The following is a 21,164-nucleotide window of genomic DNA, read 5'->3' as shown; positions in this document are numbered from 1 at the left end:
GACGTAAAAAGAGACCAAAACTCAGGGTCATCCTTCCTGGGACCATATATATTAATGAAGTGTGGGACCATGTCATCAATTTTAATTTTAGTTATAAGAAAATGACCGTTAGAATCGGAATACTTATGCAATATTTGAAGTTTTTGTTTTTTTGCAAATAAGATATCATCAACTCCATTTTTCTTATTGAGAGCAGGTGAAGAAATATTATTACCCACCAATTTTATGTTCATGTACGCTAGAATAGTGTAATCAATATTAGTCTCCTGTAATAAACAAATATCAGCCTTATGCCTAGCCAGGTAATCCCAAACTTTAGTACATTTAACAGGATGCCGTAAACCTTTAACATTAAAAGTCACAAGTTTAATCCCATGAATATTAGACATCATGGAAAGAAATTGAGTAGAGAGGAAATTAAAGAATTAAAAGAAATGACAAAATATACGTAGCTCTGTTGAAAAAAAAAGAAATAGAATGAAAAAAAGAGAAAAACAGACCAACATATAACAAAGACAACATATAGACAGAGATAGACTTCTTGAATCACACACATGCATAGCAAGAATAACCATCCAAACATGCCCGTAACAAATTACATCAAGTTAGGCTAACTATAAATGTGTAATAATATAATATCTCAAGTAACATTTTCATAAGTTTCCATGAAGAGCTGTGACTGCTGGTCTAAGTATAGACGAAGGTCATCTGGATGTTGAAAGGACTTCGAGAAGTCATATTTCCATATTCACATGGTAGACAGGTCTAAAAGTCCATATTTGAAGCCAAAACATCTCAATCTTGGACAAAGATCAGCAAATTCTTTGTGTATTTTTACGGTTACCTTGGAAAAGGCTTGATGAATACATTTTTTATTACAGTTGACCCTTAAAGATGAAATTTCTATTGACGCTTTCCGTATTAATACAAGATGGTGATGACGCAACACCTTGAATATCATTTAACAAGATTTAATTTTATTTGAGCTTCTATGTGAAGAAATTCTATGAGCTTTGTCGATCTCAATATTTTTTGTAAATTTTAGCCGTAAAAGGCTAGGCAATAGGTTTTCTAAGTACATCCCGCGGTCATTACCTTCCATATCTTCAGCCAAATTAAACATTCTTAAATTGTACTGCCAAATCTAGCAATCATTTATTAATTGGTTCTATTTTCGTTGCAACAGGAATAAGAGCATCTAATTTGGTTTTGTTGTCTTTAATTTTAATTGCATTGTCGGAAACCTTCATTGAAATACTTGACATGTCTTTGCACAAATACTTTGTTTGTGACACAATAGTGTCTGTGTTAGAACGAATAGCCTGCATTTCATCAAACAAATCAGCTAAGGAAGGTTCACAAGAGTCTACAATTTTAGACTTGACTGGTGAAGGTGAAGTGTTTTTTTTTATAACATTTGTTGAATATCAAATGAGTATTTTTACCCTCCATAGTAACAAGTTAAATATTTAAGGCAATAATCTGTTCAAATGATAGTTTCCAATCCTTTAGATCTGAAGCAGTTTAATTTAGTGGTGTGCAGCAGCTAAAATCAGCTGTGGTAGAATCCAGGTCACAGCTGCGCCCTTTCCTGCCTGTGGTTCAACCCTCCTGACAGAGAAATTTGGCAATACCTGAGTGCAAGCACTGTTTAAAGGTGCTTCTCCACAAACTTCCATCAACCTCACCAAAAACCAGAGAAAAACACCTCCAATGGAAGCGATTGCTAGTAGAAGTCTCCAGGTACCATTTTCATTTGAAATATAGCGCTTTTAGCTTTGAAAATTGTCGTAAAGCGGGCCAAAATCGCAGAGGTTACTCCGTGGTGTCCATCTTGATTTGTGCGGTCATGCAATGCCCCATTATTTAATCATTTTCATTTACTAATACATTAACATTCTACTTTTGAAATTAAATACTCATATTGCAAAACTATACTTTGATAATGGTCGACCACTCCATAAGTAAACTCATTTTATTCTGTTATCATTCTCTCTTTTGGTGAACACCCCATTGGAAACTTCCTTTTGATCATACTGTGTGTACATTTAGGGCTGTGGGCATCCACAAATGTGACACAAGTTCTGCAATGAACAATTTCAAATTTCACATACATTTTGAGCCTGTAAAATGTATAAACCTGTGCATAGCATCATTCCAGATGTATGTATTGCTCTGTCTTTTCTGGTCTTGTCTACATTTTTGCGAATACGACCACAGATGTAATCTAATAAAAATGTGGGTCAAATTTATCAAAGAGTGGTGTCATCCTTGGGATATGCAAAGGGGCACAAGAGTGATGCAACTCTTAAGTTAGATTTATGAAGCCATGCAGGCCAACCTTGCTTGGCCCAGAGTGACTTAAAAAATCTAGAGTAACGCAATGCAGCGCAAGTCACTGCGTTGCGTTACTCTGCCTCAGGGAGGCATTCCATGAGTAGAGCCTGGGTATTCTCACACATCTACCCATGCATTTTAGCACATTCCCAGATTTACCATTACTGGTAAACCTTGGCATGCGTCAAAATGCAACGCATCCCCACGGGAGGCGTAACCAGGAGAAATGTCTTTATTTCTCCTCGTTTTTTCCTCTTTCTAATTGTGCTGTATGCTACAGCAGACACAGAAAATGCCTCAGGGGATTGCTTTTGTGCAGGAAAGGGTTTCTTCCTGCACAAAAACAATCCTGCTTACAAAGCAAGCACCATTTCACCATGGTGCAAGAGTGCCTGCATTGGCCCTAGGCAGCACACTGTGCGTCAGTGCGGGGAAAAGACAGGAATGTGCCATATAATGTTGAACACGGAGCATTCCTGCCCTTTCTAATATCAACCTGATACTTAGCACCATGTCCCAGTACAGTGTTTCATAGGATTACTGCGCCTATCTTTATCACAGGGAGTGGTACCGGAATATTGTTGTCAGGATACTGTCTGACTTAAATATCGTGGGGCAGATTTAAAATAACTGGCGCATCCCTGCATATCAGCAGGGATGCGCCAGTTATTGTGCGCCGCAGCTCCGCCACCCTGGATGCGCCGCATTTATAATGCTGAGCATCCATGGGGCAAAAACGGCACAGATGTGCCACGCATCTGTGCCGTAAAAGCGGCGCATTGCTGGAGTTGCGTCGCAAGAGCGACGCAGCTCCAGCAATGCTCTGGGGGGCCCTATCTCCACAATGCTGCGTCAATCCTTACGACTGCTTCAAGCAGGCGCAGTGTTTTGACGTAGCATGGGCCCAAAAGTGACTGAGTAAAATCTTGTAGATTTCACTCAGCTGCCGGAACGCCCTCCCCGGCGATGGAACGCCTCCTTCTGGTGCAGGGCTTTACAACGTGATGCATCTGGGAGATGCGTCACGTTGTAAATACCCCGCACCATGGCGCATCTTTTGCGCCGCCGCTGCATCACAAAATTGATGTGAAGGCGGCGTAAAAGAGGTGCAGGGGGCTTGTAAATCTGCCCCCGTGTCTTAAATATCTCGTCAAACATATCACTCTATTGAGGTTAGTAATGGAAAATTTGCATCCCATTGGTCGCTATTTTTATGAAAGAAATTTAGAACATAATATTTATGGCAGTTGACATTTCTGTAGACGATATTTTGACATACAGGCCATCACAGAGGTCAGGGCCGGACTGGCCGTAGTGGGCACCAGGTGTTTTCTCGGTGGGTTGGAAGGGTGGGGATGGTTTTGGAGTGGTGGGGGCCAATTTCGTTGAAGGGGGCGGTTTTGCTGCTCTGCTGCAATACCGCCCCTGTAACAAAAGCGGCAGCAAAACTTCACACTAGCACCCCGCCCCATCCCCGATGCTTCTCACTAGCACCCCCCTTCCCGGCCGGTCCAGCTAAATTACCAGGACTAGTCCATCGTAGGTTTCCCTCTTCCAATATGGATAAATTGAGTAGCATTGTCCTGGGTAATATTACTACTGGCTAGTTTTCCTTTACATACCATTACACACATTTCTGGAAAGTAACAGGAGGTGCACATGAAATGCCAGGTCTTTCCTGCTGCCTCCTACAACCTTGTACAGAACATTAGCAACCACTACAATTGCATTCTGAGCCTCAGTAGTTTTCCTTTCCTGGAGCAGAGCCAACAGTAGAACAAGAAAACCCCAGATTCAATCAAAATCATTTGCATTTCCTCACATTTCAGCAGAAGAATTCATTTCTGTCTTACCCAATCCCGAGATCCCCCACTGCAGGGTTCTGTATTCATTGGCTACTGGAAAACGAATCAAAGCAATAAAATAGATTTTTGCCCAAAGGAGAGCAGAGTGACTTTTCCAATGTGCCAAACAGGGGCTGATTTTTGATAAAGAGAACGTTTGGAAGGTAGGAGATTCTACTAAGTATTGATTGCATTTACCTAATCCACTATATTAACTTTTCAATTAAATTGAATTACAATTGACTACAAATTATGTCATGATTGTTCTTATGTTGTTAAATAACTGGACTTTTAGGATTTGTTTTGCATTGTGAGAGCATGAAATAGCTATTGACATTTAGGAATTATGTGTCTGTAGTTTCTCTTACATAGCATTATGAATTGGCATTATGGCAATGGTGAAAAAATGCACATTTATTTATAAGCATATATATTTTTACAAAAACTAATTTTAAACAAAGATTAATACCTGGCTGTGCTGATGCTGTTCTGAGACTTTAACATCCGTTACACTAGTTGGTACGACGTTTCTCCCCACCCCATATATCAATGTTCTAGTCTACTGTACATCTATTGTGTCTGATATGTCATTTTGTTATAGGACACATTAATGGTGTTGTCAAACTGCGCCTTTAAGCAAATGATGCTTTTCTCAAGCAGGGTCTGGTTTCAAAGAGGCAGAAAAAAGGGCTACAGTGAAAATTATAATACAACTTTAATAAAAACCGACTTGAAAGACATCTGCATTAAGCTATAGACCTAGTCAGATTGAAGGAACTTTGTACAGCTTTGTGTCGTTCTCCGCCTGTTAAAAGAGCCTGTTTTTTTTAATTAAACATACCAAACTTTTTGAAGGAAGAAGGTATCTAGTGAGAAAACCTCGCTACAAAAAAAGAAGATGCTTTCTAAAACCTTCAAAGTGCCAAGCTTTTTTAGGTGTTCAAGGCAATGGGGTTGCGGGTTAGAGAAATAACACTTTCAAATAATGTATAGAAATAAGTTCGAGCACCTGCATTAGGTCCGAAACAGAAAGCCTATTATCATGTGGGGCTGTATGTACCTCTGTCCTGTGAGGGCCTCCATGCAGCTGCTCTGAAGGATCACAGCACATTAGGGGCTGCTCGAGTTACAGGGTCTTGCATTAATGCCCCAGCTCATTTATCCTGGGTATTAATTGTTACCAAGGGCCCTCGGAACATTCACATGATCTCACAATTATTCCTTTCTTATTTCAGCTGTGGGTCTTGGAATCGAATTACCAGTCCGTCTCACCCTCCTGTTTCTATTTTATTCCAACCTTTTTTATTTTAACAATACAAGCATGCATTGTTGATATAAATGGCAACCTACAGATTACAAGGAATGAAATAAAACTTTAGGAAAAAATACACACCATGCACACCACCCATTCATATTCTAATTCAACACATCCAATATTACTGCTCTCAATCTATGGCCTGATGTATGTTTTTCAAATTTTATTTGTGATTTTTCACATACAGCCATAACTGTCGTCTAACTAAATTATTATTTTTTGCAACAGTTTATGTAAGGGGCAAGATATACAGACAATCTCATAAAAACCATAGTTCATTATCTATCTATCTATTCTTTCTGTCTTTCTATCTATCTATCTATCTATCTATCTATCTATCTATCTATCTATCTATCTATCTATCTATCTATCTATCTATCTATCTATCTATCTATCTATCTGTCTGTCTGTCTGTCTGTCTGTCTGTCTGTCTGTCTGTCTGTCTGTCTGTCTGACTATCTATCTATCTATCTATCTATCTATCTATCTATCTATCTATCTATCTATCTATCTATCTATCTATCTATCTATCTATCTATCTGTCTGTCTGTCTGTCTGTCTGTCTGTCTGTCTGTCTGTCTATCTATCTATCTATCTATCTATCTATCTATCTATCTATCTATCTATCTATCTATCTATCTGTCTGTCTGTCTGTCTGTCTGTCTGTCTGTCTGTCTGTCTGTCTGTCTGTCTATCTATCTATCTATCTATCTATCTATCTATCTATCTATCTATCTATCTATCTATCTATCTATCTATCTATTATCTATCTATCTATCTATTATCTATCTATCTATCTATCTGAAATTTAGCTTGTTTGAACCACAGACTTTTTTTATTAGATGGCTCTGTGGCCTTCGCATAGTGCCTCAAATACAGAGGGACAGATTAGTCAATAGTACGCGCAACGCAACATGACAACTTGCTGCGCTGCGTGAAAAAGAGAGGGCAGGAATGTGTCATATTTACAATATATGGCAAGTTCCTGCTCTCACGCTCAAACGCAGCACCCTTGCAGGATTGTTTTTGTCCAGGAAGGAACACCTTCCTGCACTAAAACAATCCTTACAGGCATTTTCCCTCTGTCTGAGGGTGCTACAGAATGCAGCACCCTTAGACAGAAGAAACTACTGGACGAATAAAGATATTTCTCCTTGTTGCAACTCCCCTTGGAAGGTGTAGCTTTGTGACGCATTCCCAGGTTTACCAGCCTTGGGAAATCTGGGAATGAGCCAAAATCCATGGGTGGATGAGTGGGAACATGCAATGCTTCACCCATGGAATACCTTCCCACGGTGGAGTAACCCAAGACAACAACTTGCACTGCCTTGCGTTACTCCAGATGTACAAAGCAACGCAGGGCTATGCAAGGTGGTCTTGGATTGCTTGGTAAATCTGGTTTAAGTATTGATTTGCCCTTGTGACACCATGCGTAATGCAAGGGCAATGCAATACAATGTGATATCTAGCCCAGAGCATCTAACTTTTGGTCGTCAATGCAATACATAGGGCACTGGCGTCATGTGTTCCTTTGAATGGAGAGTTAGTAACAATTGTGCTGTGGTGTTTTGAATCCTTTGTGCGGTAGTACACTGGGAGCAGCTATGTACATAACATTTAAGTAGTCGACTCACCACAACAAAATGGTGTGAGTGGCCTGTAATTTCTGTCGTTTTCTGGGGTGCTGGAAAATGCACTGAAGAGTTTGATTGTGTAGAATGCACCTGTGGTAACTTCACTTGTCCACTTAGGGATAGGTTGGAGTTTACGGTTACTTGGGGATGTCTAACCCCATCCGCTTTATGTTGCTGGTAGTGTCTCTAGTTTTATGGGCCATATACTTGCAGGATGGTAGTTTTGGAGGAATTGAAATCGTTCATCATCATACAGTCATCAATAAAACTCAGACTCTCATCATGTCTAGATGAGGTTATGTGTGTAGGATTTTCCAGTTTATAATAATAATTTGCATGTTAAAGGCATTTGTTGTAAGATTTTGAGCAAGCTGGTAATGGGGTCAGGAAGAGGATGAAGTGGTTGAGGAAAAAAGATAACTGAGATAGTGGGTAACAAGATGTAAATTATGAAGAGATAAAGTGGATCATGATATTGATACCAGACTTCATCTAGTTCTGTTCACAGAGTAGAATCATTGGAATTATCCTTGAACAAGATGCCTTTCTAAGTGCAGAGGCTGCCAATGTATGCAAATCTTGTTCCTATCTCCTGCACGACTTGGAAGGACCTTACTTTATATCTCAAAGGAATCCTCGGGTCCTAGGGCTGCTTCATGCACACCTTCCGAGTTGGACTATAGCAATGGCTCTGCTACACCCATCTTCAGCATGCTAATGGTTTAAACTGGTGAGCCTGAATGACTTTACACCTGAACAACACATACGAGGAGTGTTATGAACTAGCTTGCTGTAAATAGGAAGATCCACTTTAATGGCCTGTGCCTAGGTTACATTTTCAAGCTTGTCCAACTACTGTGATCCAAAGTCCCCACCAGATCTAAGTGCTCAGGAAATTTGTTTGCATTTAAGACAAAGCGGATGCACAGCATGAGGAGGACATACATCTTTTACATTTTTGAAAAATCCCCTTTTCAGATATAGAAACCTGAACACTATCTGACATTCAGAAAGCTCTGAAAACTTTGTTATTTTATTCATGGCGTAAGAGTCTGTTCTTCGGGGTACTAGATGTATTTTGGTGAATGTATTTCAGTGCCAAGAAGACATTAGTTGTACATGTTCCACTCTTTAAGTCCTCAATACAAGCGGTGGTCTTAGTGTTAGAGCTAGCATTCAGTTTGCTGGGTATTGATTAGGATTAGTGCCCTTCAGCGTTGGGTGTGCTAGGAGGTTTGCATTAAATGAGGAGAGAAGAGTCCTGTGACGCATTCTAATCCGAAGCATAGCACCTCCGATTCAGTGGGAACAATGCACATCTTTGCATATCTATTGGAATATATATATGACTGATACTCACATTGAAGGTGCCTCATGCCTATTTTAATCAATGTAATAAAACAGCATGATCTATAACGATGAGTGCAACACGCAGATCCAACACCAACACCAGTGTCATGCCTCCATTATCAACCTTTGGGAGAACTCTTTCTCTCAATTTGTGTCCATCGGTTTCCCTGCTTCTATGTAGGTGGACTCCTAACTGCTGGTTGCACGCTCATTTTCTAAAGGTTTACCAAACCAAAAACAAATGTGGGACAAATCAAAATTTCTATGGCATAAAATATTTTAAGCATGATAACAGAAACATTCTGTGCCATGCTATGTGCACATTAAAAAAACGTGAACTTTGTTGGTTATAAATTAGTTATGTACACAAGACAATCATTTTACATTTCCTGTTCTGTTATCACTCCAAATTTGAATTAAGCAGCAAAAAAATCACAAAACAGAAAGACTAGTGTTTTGCAATTTGCATTCAACCAATGTATGTAAACTAGGAAACAAGTTAACTTTAAAGTGTTTTGAATGGTATAATTTCCTGTAGAATGTTTTACATATTACAACACATATTCAGATGGGTGTCAACATGTTATAATATTAATTTAGTAATAAAGAAATACAAAATTGTATGAAAAGTATACAGCAAGAAGACGTTTGAAATCGTATTCAATGTATCTTTATAGAATGTACATATGACTTAACATCACATGCGTGCCCTAGGACTCAATGTAAAAGCAGCCATTAGCAAACCAGAATTTGCAATTTGTACCATTGTTTGCTTTGTGATTAAGTATGACATTTGTAATGCTACCTGTATATGAATGAGTCTCCTCTGTTGCATAGGAAGCAATGAACTTTGAATTTAACCTTACACTTCTACGGGTCCCATATGGGTAGAATCTTTACTCAGATTCAATACTTCTCCTCGCAGGCGATGGTCCTCCAATGGGCCTTTCTCTGTCATAGTGAGGGTTGAGAAATCAGGATGTTCAATCCAAGGAGAACCAATAATTGGTATCTAACTCACAAATTGGGTATCAGGTTCAAATATATTACTGTCAGAACCATGCTGTAAAAATAGAGTATTGCAATTGGAAGACCCAACCTCCTAAAGAAGCTTAGTCTGACAAGCATCATACAAAACAAGAGCTCTGCTGTGGCTAGACAGAACAAGAGCACACGACCAGAGGAACCTGATGTTCTGAAAATAATCATGATTGTCACTATTAGGCATTTAAAAATCAATCAGATAATTGTAAACACAGTTTCTGTGGAAATAACATCAAGACACAAATAATGACTTGATTTTAGATAATTTTGCTACTGTATTAAAGATCCAAAATCAATACATATAAGTAACATTTTAAGAAGGTCAGTCATATATCTTACAGCACAAAATATAAAGTTGCTAATTTATTCAAAGTAAATCTATTGTTAAAAATATTCACCCATGAAAGGATTATTAAGATTAGAGATTTCTAACATAACAAAGGCAGGAAAATAGATTCACAAAGGTTCTCTTAGCATGGAAAAAGGGCTCAAGTTATAGTTCACTAGGGGAAAGTCCAGTGGCATGGGCAAGGTGAATGGAGCATAAATCAGGAAAGTTCAAGTCTGATCTCTGACGAAACTGCTCCAAATCGTCCAACAGGCAAGTTCATCAGCAAGGAAAAAAAGGAGAGCGCATGAAAGAGGATGTCTGGCAGTCAGGCTTGGGGCAAGAAAGTGTCAATGAAGAAGCCTTCCTCCTCCTAGTAATGGCACTTCTTATAGTTCATATTTATCACTATGACATCAATGGTTGGGCCACAATGGTCTGATAGTCATTTGATTATTCTTAAGGTCTTCAGGTACGAACCGATACTCCAGCATATTTTCCCATGCACAGCATGAGAAACGACTGTCCATTCAGTCCTCATAGGTTAGTTGACAAAAAGCTTATTTACTTTGTTGCTCTCAATGGATATAGTTGAAAGGTTGAATTCCTACAATTCATGCGCAAAGGCATGCTGTACGAAAGTCTCTTGTCTCTTAAAGAATATTGCACAAAGAATTTGAGTACATTTGAGGAAACATATCAAAGTCCATTGCAAAAGGCTATGAAATATTGCAGCCTAAGGAGAAAAAACATCTCAAACATATTTTAAAGTTAGCATTCTTTAGTTAGTGAAATGAAACTCCTAATTAAGCACTAACATAACAAAAATAAATCAAACACCAGCATTTGATAAAGTTGTTAGTGATTGTTACATAGATATGTTCAACTATAATTGTGGCCTACTACCACAATTTCAAAAAGTACCAACATGTAACCTAACTCTAAAAATCATTAAAATAACATTGTTTCTATATATAAATGATCTTTATAATGTTACACATTTATACTGAAAGTTTTAAACATCTAGCACATTGAGTGCACAAATTGCACCAATGTGAAGTTTGTCATGACACTCTTCTATGAAGTCAATAGAAATGCTAAGTTTCTTCATTAGTTTTCATTACATCACTCTTAAGAATATAAGGTAATCAGTAACTAAAACATCTTAAATTCACTATTTCATTAATCCTACTGTTTCTACCTAGTCAAGCACACTTTTATGGCACTGGTACATCAGCTTTCTCAGTTTCAATGTTGTTTTTCTAGACGTGTGCAAAGTGCACATTTGTATTTTGCTGTCAATAGAGGTGTATGTGTTGTGCAAAGGAAGATCGGCTTTTACACTGCATCACATCTCAAATTGTACATTCGGAGGATGTCACTAAATAACCTGTTTAATGAAATTAATTTGGAGGGTTGAAATTTGTGATACCCTCTGGCCTGCCACTGTGAGCAAACAACCATCTTTGCATTTGTTTTCCCAAATGAGAAACATTTGTTTTAAAGCAGCATTTTTCCATTAACCCCTTCGATGCTCATGACGAGCTCAGCTAGTCATGAGGCACGGTTGAGCTGTGCTCATGACGAGCTGAGCTCATCATGAACAATGGTAAAACATTGAATGCAGCACCGGGGGAGAATACCTTTAGCATTGAAGGTGTTAAAGGGACAGGTGCTGCTTTTTAAGTAAACTCCAACTTAAAAACACATCAGAGAGAGAAAGCAGTGGCCCTGTAGACCACTGCTTAATCCCCTTGACATGGCTTGAAACGGTTCGTAAAGGGGAAGCTGGCCATGTGGATAGCTTCCCCTTTGGAAATCATACACCTTCCACTTCGAGGTGTCAGTATCCAATTAATGGTTTGCAACAACAATATTAGTTTTACAGGATTGATACATTCATTTGCAATTCCCAAAAAAGGAAGCAGCAACCCTTCCATGCCCCTGCCTATTTACAATTCGTAATGGGTCACAAAACACCATTTACATATCTTTTTTTTTTTTTGTCCTCATTTGCCTTACCCCCTGCTTAGGAAATGCCAACCACCTTGCGTGTCCCCGACCAAGAGAGGGAACCAAGAATGTGATACCCATCTCTGGAACTGGAATCCGAGATGTTTTACTGGTGGCAGAGAAGTCCCAAGAAGAAGGGGATTTTAAGTTCTTACGCTGACTCCATCTAGGTATGTCTCAACCTGAAGGACCAAAAACCGTATCGAGGCCAGACCCGGTCCAAGGAGTGTTGGTGGCATAATTATAGGACCCGGGGAAAAAAACCAAAAAAAAACAAAAAACCAAAAAAAAAACCCGGAACACTATCTCCACTGTATCAACAGATCCCAAAAGGCCAGGTTACGATTATTGCAAGCTCTAGCCATGTCCACCTTTGATGTTTCATATAAAGACGTGAGCCAGTCCGAATATATTGGAGCAGTTTTTTCCACCCAACGTATGCAAATCTGCCTTCTAGCCAACCGAATGGTATAAAACAGAAAAGATCTTGCTTTACCAGAAATACTGTCCTCTAATCCAAAGATGATAAGTGGCAATGAAATTACTAATGATGTATTCAAAATGGAGTTTAACTGACCGATGTTGGGGCATTCCATGAACATGTGAATATCTGAAGCTTCTGGTAAATTACATTTATTACATTTCTTGTCTGGGAGAAATTTGGAAAGTCTCAGCGGTGTTATATAAGCCCGATGTGCTGTGAACAGATGGTTACGCCTCAGCCATGATGGCTTCACCACTTTATAGAGGAGCGCAAAAGATCTTAACCATATCTCCTCTCATTGAAAGCCAGTTGTCTCTCCCCACAATTCATCTGGAAGGGTGAAATCCCCATCGGTTTCCTCCAGAAGCTGCCAATACCAGAAGGCCACCTCCTTACCACCCCTAGGTCTTTCTAGTAGCAGCTGCTCCAGGGAGCTTGATTTCCCAAATAATACATCTTTGCACCGCTGGGCTCTCCCCCAGCTTTCCTGCTGGATGAATTTAAATCTAGAAAATGCTGGACCTATACGCTCATGTAATTCATCCCAAGGAAGTATCGATCCGTCCACCAATAGCTCTCCCCATCTAGCAATTCCAGCCTCCTCTAATGGAGAAGATAAACTGTCCCTAAGGCACTCCGGTAAACCCGGGGAGTCCCATATGGGAGCGAAATTGGAGTAGTAAGACAGCCCCAATCTTCTTCTAATGGCTAGCCAGACCTTAGCCCATGACTGTATGATTTTTAGTCTTATTTTCTTAAAATATTTCTGGCTCCCAAATTTATATAGAAATCCGTCAGCTGGTAGATTTGCTCCGGTTAGCATGGCTTTATACATTGTCCCCTCCAGAAGACTCAATGGTGTTTTTAATAACATCCTGGAGTAGGACAACTGAAAGGCCCATGCGTAATACACTAAATCCGGTAGGGCGAGACCCCCCTTCTCCCTTCTCCTCCTCAACTTCTTCCACGCGATTCTAGTCGACTTATAATTCCAAATAAAGGAGTTAAGCTCTCGCTGACATCTGTCCAACATCTTCACATCAAACCCCAAAGGAATGGCACCAAAAATGAATATGAACTTAGGAAGGATAGACATTTTTATTAAGTTGACCCTACCCATTATAGAAAGTGGCAAGTGAGTCCAAGATTTCAATAGGCCCTTACATTCCCTGGAGACTCAATCTAAGTTAGTTTAGGCAATGGTTCCGATGTCTTGGGTGATTCGGATCCCGAGATAGCGCATAGAGGTGGTGGTGTTTATGCCTAACCGTGGGTCCGGAATATTCCACACCATGACCTCGGTCTTACTTGAATTGATATTATAGCCAGAGATCTTGCCGAACTCTTCGGCCTTCTGAATCACGGCAGGGAAGGACAACACCAGATCCGAGGTAAAGATTAAGATATCATCGGCATATAATGCCGTCCGCCTCTCCCACTCCTTAAACTTGAATGATGGTATATTTTCGTCTGCTCGCAAAGCCTGGGCAAAGGGCTCAATGTATAAATTAAAAAGGAGGGGAGAGAGCGGACAGCCCTGCCTCGTACCTCTAGTAATCTTAAAGGGTTCTGTCAAAATCTCATTAATCAGCAGCCTAGCCGAAGGGGCTCGATAGAGCAAGGCAATAGTTCTGCGAAAGCCCTCCCCGAAGTTAAACCTTTTTAACACATCATTTAGGTAGGGCCAATTGACCCTATCAAAGGCCTTAGCTGCGTCAAGGGTTAAGGTGGCCTGTGGAAGGGAAAAAGCAGAGGCAATATCTATGGCCCCTACCAAATCATGTGTGAGATCTGAAAGATGGCGCCCCTTAATAAAGCCTTTCTGGTCATGATGAATAATGGTGCCTATTACATTACCCAGTCTTGCTGAAAGTATGGCGGCAAAGATCTTATAGTCGCTGTTCAGCAAAGATATTGGTCTATAAGACCCACAATCTGATACATCCTTCCCTGGTTTGGGTATAAGAACAATTGTGGCCTCACCCCAAGATTTTGGCGGTGGCTTTCCTTCCCTAAGGATACCATTAAAAAGGGTTGTCATTACTTGGACGATATTCTCCCCCAAGACTTTATAAGTCTCCCCAGGAAGACCGTCTGGGCCAGATGCTTTCCCTTTTTTTACCTGTCGTATTGCTTCCTTTACCTCTACCTCTGTTATTGCAATCTCTAAACTGTTGCTCTGTGTTGTTGATAAGGTTGGGAGCAATATTCCTTCCAGCCACGTATTTCGTGCCATCTGATCATCTGGTAACTCTTCCCTATAGATAGTCTCAAAGAATTCATAAAAGGCTTTACCTATCTCCTGACTAGATGTCCTTGGTGCCACCTCCCCTTCCACCTTGATTTCTCTGATATGTTTCAGAGCTTGGTCCGATTTAATTTTCCACGCCAGTACTCTACCCGCGGCCTCTCCAAACTCAAAATGGGAAATCTTACTTGCTTTCCATCTTTTATTAACCCTCTCTTGTAGGATATTTTCTAGTTGGAGCTTTAACTCAGCCAATTTTAACTGCTCCTCAGGAGAACCTAGAGACTGACCTAGATTGAACTCAATGCCCTTCATTTCCTGTTCCAAACTATCTATCATATCTTTATATTTTTTACTCCGATATGAGGACCTACTTGTGATGCAACCCCTTATAAAGGCCTTAAAGGCCTCCCAGACCACTTCTGGAGAGGAGGACTCAATATTAATTTAAAAAAAGCAGTTGTCTCTGCGGCCAGGAAGTTCACTTCACCTTCTTCAAGTAGGAGTGTCCGGTCAAAAGACCAAGAAGGATGTTCCCTCCTACTGTCGGATCTAATTGAGAAAACAAGAGCCGATTGGTCTGACAGGTGAGATGGGAGATAATCTATCGCTATTAAAGTGTCTTTCAAGTTATAAGTAAACAGAGCATAGTCGATTCTGGATGAATGCTTGAAACGACTATTCCGATAGGAAACCCCCAATTTACTGCCTGCTCTTTCCCGCCATGGGTCCGCCAGGCCTAGCTGAATCATGATAGCTATAAGAGTTCGCCTAGACTTTGGTGAACTACAGGCCAGCAAATTTGCTGATTTATCTAACTTAGGATTCAGCACAATATTAAAATCGCCCATCCAAATCACCGGATCCTGAAAAAGTAGCAGGTGATTTCTGACGGCGTCCAAATGCGATGGATCATCCAAATTTGGGCCATAATAGCCCACCAAGGTGTATCGTTGACCCACCAACTGAACTCTCAATATCAGCCATCTCCCTGTGTGGTCCTCTATAAACTCCAAGATTTGGGCTTGAGCAGCTCTTTTAAAAATAAATATAACCCCCCTAATATTAGCATTGTGGTCAGTAGAGCAGAATTTATCAACCCATTTCTGTTTTTTGAGTATCTCCACTGCCGCTTATTTAAGAAGGTGTGACTCTTGAATTGCAATGATTTGCGCAGGGGAGTCCCTCAGATACTGCATTATGCGCTCCCGCCTTCTTCTCCCTCGCAAGCCATTGACATTCCAGGACCTATAGTGGAGGGCTGTCATGGTACCACCACTACCCCCCTCGCATTTACATATCTTAAAGATGTGTTCCACTTGTGCAACAAGTTTAATACAACTCAAAATTCTCTGATTTTGCAAATGCAGGGTTTGCAAATGCAAACATTTTTTGTACATCAGGCCTAAGGCACTAAACCTGCTGTTTATTTTGCGTTAAATAATTTTTGTCTAAAATGATAAACATCAACACGTATCACAATATTGCATTGTGTGATATATTCTATACTTTATTATGACCACATTGGTTTCCATTATTTTGCCCCATATTAACCTTTGCTAGGTGAATTGCTGTGGGCACTAAGTTAGCTCAATTGAATGTAACAGATTTTTAGAATGCAAAATTATTGTTTAGAAAATAAATTATAATCACAACTTTCACCACTACTACGACTTGGCTCCAGCATCTCAATTTGCTAAGACTAGAGTGAGAATACAAGAATTTCAACGTTGGTGTAAAGGCAAGAGAAGATAATAACTGTGACTAAAAGCACCAGGCTCTTAAAAATACATTTTTACATAAAAAAAAAATGCTCTCAAACTGTTTTTTGCCATCGTGCAAAATGCATAGACATTGACTGTTTCAAGGTAAATATTATTTAAAAGGACTTAGGGGCATATTATCAAGCCTGTGCGCTAAAATTATCGCCGCTTTATCGGCCGAAAACGGCCGATAAAGCGGCGATAATGGGCTTGATAATATGCTCTGTGGAATTCCAATCGAAGCCCATGTTAGATGTCTTCACATCTAACATGTGCTTCGATTGGAATTCGATAGAGCATATTATCAAGCCCATTATCGCCACTTTATCGGCCGTTTTCGGCCGATAAAGCGGCGATAATTTTAGTGCACAGGCTTGATAATATGCCCCACAGATTTTAATAATTTTTCACTCAACAAAGAACAATAGCGAAATTTGCTAGGCTTGTTGATGCACGGTGGAGAAAAGACATCACAGATCCATATCTGCTACATTATCCTGCCACTTCTATTATTAGCTGCCCTGGCATTGTAAAAGGCTGCCTTGTGTGGCGAACAGCCCTCACACAGATCAGGTTGCGCTGTCTTGGACAGGATTTGTATTAGAAGCATACCCCTCCAGTACAAATTCCTATATCTAGACAAACAAAGACAGATCCCACACACTGGATGTGTGCTGCGCACTTCAACAGGCACACAATGCATCTGTTTTTTTGCAAAACGAAAAATAAAATTCCTTCTTAGCCTCTGCTTCGAGGATGTGTTAGTTTTTGATGCAAAGCTCGATCTTAATACATAAGGCTTTGTGTCAAAACCTATATTTTTGTGCTGCTTTGCCCAAGTAATACCTCGCTAACACATGCACAGAGATGCAAAGACGCACAAGGTGCTTATAAGGAAATGGCACCTTTCCAGCAAAAAATGGATTTTGCTCTGCTAAATGAATATCATGTGCCACTTTGCATCACTTTGTGTGGCTTTGCGCTGGTGCAATGCATTAGTAAATCTGGGCCTAGATGTTTAACACTAATTAGAACATTGGAATGTAGAGAACTCCATTGAATACAATGGAGTGCTCCGTGCTTCTATGGGCCAGTAAAAGCCCGCTGAGCCACATTCTAATGTTGCTTTTGTTCACAGCTGTTGCTGTGAACAAAGGCCACTCAGAGCCAGAATGCTCTAATAGCATTATAGCCCTTCTTAGCTGGGCTATACAGGCCATTAAAGTCCTGCTCCCTTGTTAAAGACCCTCGCCTCGGGCCTTTAACGCTGGAGCGTGCCTTTAATGGTCAGTATCGCCCACTACGGTGGGCTATACGGCTATAATATATTTTGAACTGAAAAGTACACATTTTTCACCTAGAGACTATAAACCTATCAATTTAATAAGACAAAAAAACTAAAGCATACATCTACTTCATAAAAACATAGCTAATAATCAGAGAAATATATTTAGATGATAAACAGAATCATAGATTATGGGTTTAGAAATGCACACACTGATTACTGCAACAATGAATATAGGCGTATATCCATGTATACCTCTTATTTGTGTTCAACTAATGTAGCGATGCAGATGAACTAATAAAGAATATAATTAACTTCTCCAAGTTAATTCTTAGCATTTTAAATGTTGTAGTTGAGGTTGTTTTGCAGGTAGTTGGTCATTTATATATTTCATTTCTGAAAGTAGTGTAAAGCTGTAGAGTGTAAGGCAAATATTGTACATGGAGATTGAGAAAAATTCAAAGATTTGCTATTATATCTTTCAATACGTCTCTGGGAAAAAACACTTTTAGTTGCTAAAGGAATTGATTTCTTATGTTATATTATTTTAAATTGTGCTACTTTACTGGAGGTCCTTCCATGCTGTTTGACATTAAATGTATTATTATGAAGCTACAGCCGCATTGTGGGAAATAAAGCACCTTATGATGTGTGTTGCAGTGAGTCTTCACGTGCTCACATGGCCCATGGACATATATGGAGTCACTTAGTGATATTTGTCCAAGGATAATGTTTCTATGAGTGTTTGCTTTAAGCTAGGAATACCGAAAGGAGATCCCTTTTGTAATGTTTAACCACTCTGCAGTGGGGCTGATTAAATGTGATAATCAACTGGAAGGATTTTCCTCCAAGGATGTTTCTTTGAGTTCGGTCTTATTATGTGGCACTGTTCCTTATACATCAGGTGGAGAAAATTAGCATACACAGTGCTGCTGCAGGACCCTGTACTGTTACCATTTTTTAGTAATCTAAATATGTGTTCACTTCCAAAGTTGACTATGCAGAATATTGTACATTACCCAGAACCCTAACTCTTAGCAATTTTATGATTGTAAAAACACCTCACAACGATTGGGATTTCCAAATATTACACAAAGATTCATAATTTCCACAGTTGTGGTGTACAAGTGGGCATTTTATTCTTCTTGCACTAGTGTCAATAAGACAGAAGTACAAGTCAATTACATGTGTAGATAGATGACTGCTGGGCTACTGCTAATGAGACCCAAATAAGATATAGATGAAACAACTCTATAACAGCTTGCTTTAAATCAGCAGAGCTCAGTTGTACATTCATATTGTATATGATGACAGCAGAAATTGCAGTTTGTGCTTTTTTTATTATATTTTCTATACAACATATTTTTTGGTCAGTTGTATCATATCCTTTGAGGGTGATTATAGCAGCATGTTGAGAATGCATCCGTGCATGTGCCTCTAATGAGATCCTGTGAGAGTCATTGTCACCATCAATCCCTGCCTAAAATATTTGGGAAATGACTAGCATCACAAGCTTATTGATAAAACTGCGATGTCTCTTTTACGGAAACTGCTCTAGGTTGGTAGGTAATCCTGATGCTCTAATGCAAGACTACAACGTTATATGTAGACATACTGAGAAAGCATTGATTTCTTTATATAGCTAAATGGGAGTCAGAGATTAGTAGTATTCATATTGAGTTTAAATCCCTGCAGTAAAAATTTATTTTGAGCTTTAACTGTGTGACTTAAACCCTTGCGTGCTTATGACGGAACCACGCCGTTATGAGCCACGGGCGGCGTATGCTCATGACGGCGAGGTACCGTCATGCTGCTGCTGCCGCTCTACCCACGCAACAGAAGGGGGTGCCAGTGCTGATAATACTGAATGAGAACTGTGATAAATCCTCCACTAACTGAAAATCAAATTCAGAAAAGGGAATGCTTTTTAGTCGCAATTTTATTATATATTCAATAATATTTTATAAAATCCGTTTGTACATTTGAAAACGAAACATTGAAGGAAAAAACAAGAATGCAAAGGGGACACATGAAAAAGCAATCAATTTGGAGCGAACCACCATTCACTACTGCAATCATATCACTTTCACCATACATTCAAAAACATGCTAACTACTCTCACACATACCATATGTACATTATCTACAACAAGAAAAACGAAAAAACTGGTACTGCCTTAATATGAACACACTATTTGCAATGTGTATAGAAAAATAGAACACTACCAAAAGTTTTGCAATTTCAAACAGTCTTAGCAAATTCAACAAAAAATAGATAGTGTCCAACAAATGGCAAGTGATCTATGCAAAGTTGTAACTCTTAGATCAGTTTGCAGACCAGTATGAAGATGGGCCTACGCATTTCGAATCTCCTTTATTTCTTTGGAGATTCTCATCAGGGCCTCGGGCAACACCTGATGTTGCTGGCGGTGGTCCGGGACGAGGAAGTATAAAGGGAGGTGACCAATTACTCGCTCAGGGGAGCGTGAGGTGTCCTGGTGCTGGTAAAAAATGGATGGAAGCCGAGGTTGGAGAGTGCCACGTTAGCCAGAGACCGTTGGGCGTCGTGTCTTTTTTTATATTGAGGAAGGATCAAAAAGTCCTTGAATCACGGATGGGAAGCCTGTCTAATCAGGCATACTCGGCGGAAAAAAGCAGCGTCAGCACACGCAGGCGGAGGTCCGGTGTGCAAGTGCTTATTTGTTTACGTTGAGTTTTATATGGCACTATCTAGTCCCGAAGGTATCAGAGCGCTATACAAGTCGTGTGCTTAGGATAATTTGAGAAAAATGTGATGATGCGTGTAGGTCAAAAGTAGTCAGCGGGAGCTAAAAACAGAACATATTAAAAAAAATTGTGAGAACACACAGTCAAAATACAATGATACAGCAATAAGGTCACGACTTTACTCAGATGGTACTGACATTATTGCCAGAGTGTGACTGACTGGACTAGGTGCCTACAACAAGAGAGTCTGTGGAGTGGGGTAAGGTATTTGGGAAACGCAGGTGACTGGTGTGCGAGTTGACGCAATTGTTCAGTAGCCAAGATTTGATATCTTGTTTAAAGCAGTAGAAGGAGGGGTTGCATCTGAGATCTATGGGGAGTGCATTCCATATACTGGGGGCATTTCCTGAGAAGGCGCGGTTCTGGGTGCATTTCTTTTTCAGCTTAGGGGGTATGAGAAGAAGCACAATGAACTTTCTCAGTCATCGGCGTATACCAGCTCTGGAAAGTTTGGTTGCTAGGTATAAGAGGATTTTCTATGAAGGGCTTTGTGGGTGGTTCAGGTGGTTTTGAGGATACATCTTACTTCAATGTGAAGCAAGTTGAGACTCTTAAGGGCCGGAGAGATGTGGTCAAACCATTTTATTCTTGTGAGAAGTGTCTCCCCCGCATTGAGAGTGGCTCTCAGGGGTGCAAGATGACTTTTTGGAGTTCCAGTGATGATGGCGTTGCCATAGTCCAGTTTAGAGAGGACGAGAGACAGCAGCACATTCTGAAGGTCATTGTTGGGATA

At 39.9% G+C, this 21,164-nt stretch overlaps 1 protein-coding gene across 1 annotated transcript in view; it reads left to right on the top strand.

Moving 5' to 3' along the window:
• Positions 1-4,291: 4,291 nt before the first annotated feature.
• The window catches only part of OTOL1 (otolin 1), a 68,720-nt gene continuing 51,847 nt past the window's right edge, over positions 4,292-21,164 (top strand). Inside the window, exon 1 of the mRNA XM_086944929.1 lies at positions 4,292-4,345. The gene's annotated coding sequence lies outside the window, so the exon portion shown is untranslated. The remainder of the gene's footprint in view (positions 4,346-21,164) is intronic.

The sequence above is a fragment of the Lissotriton vulgaris genome, chromosome 11 (assembly GCF_964263255.1).
Source record: "Lissotriton vulgaris chromosome 11, aLisVul1.2, whole genome shotgun sequence".
Lineage (NCBI taxonomy): Eukaryota > Metazoa > Chordata > Amphibia > Caudata > Salamandridae > Lissotriton > Lissotriton vulgaris.
The sequence above is the reverse complement of the archived record's forward strand: the minus strand, read 5'-3'. Positions and strand labels throughout refer to the sequence as shown.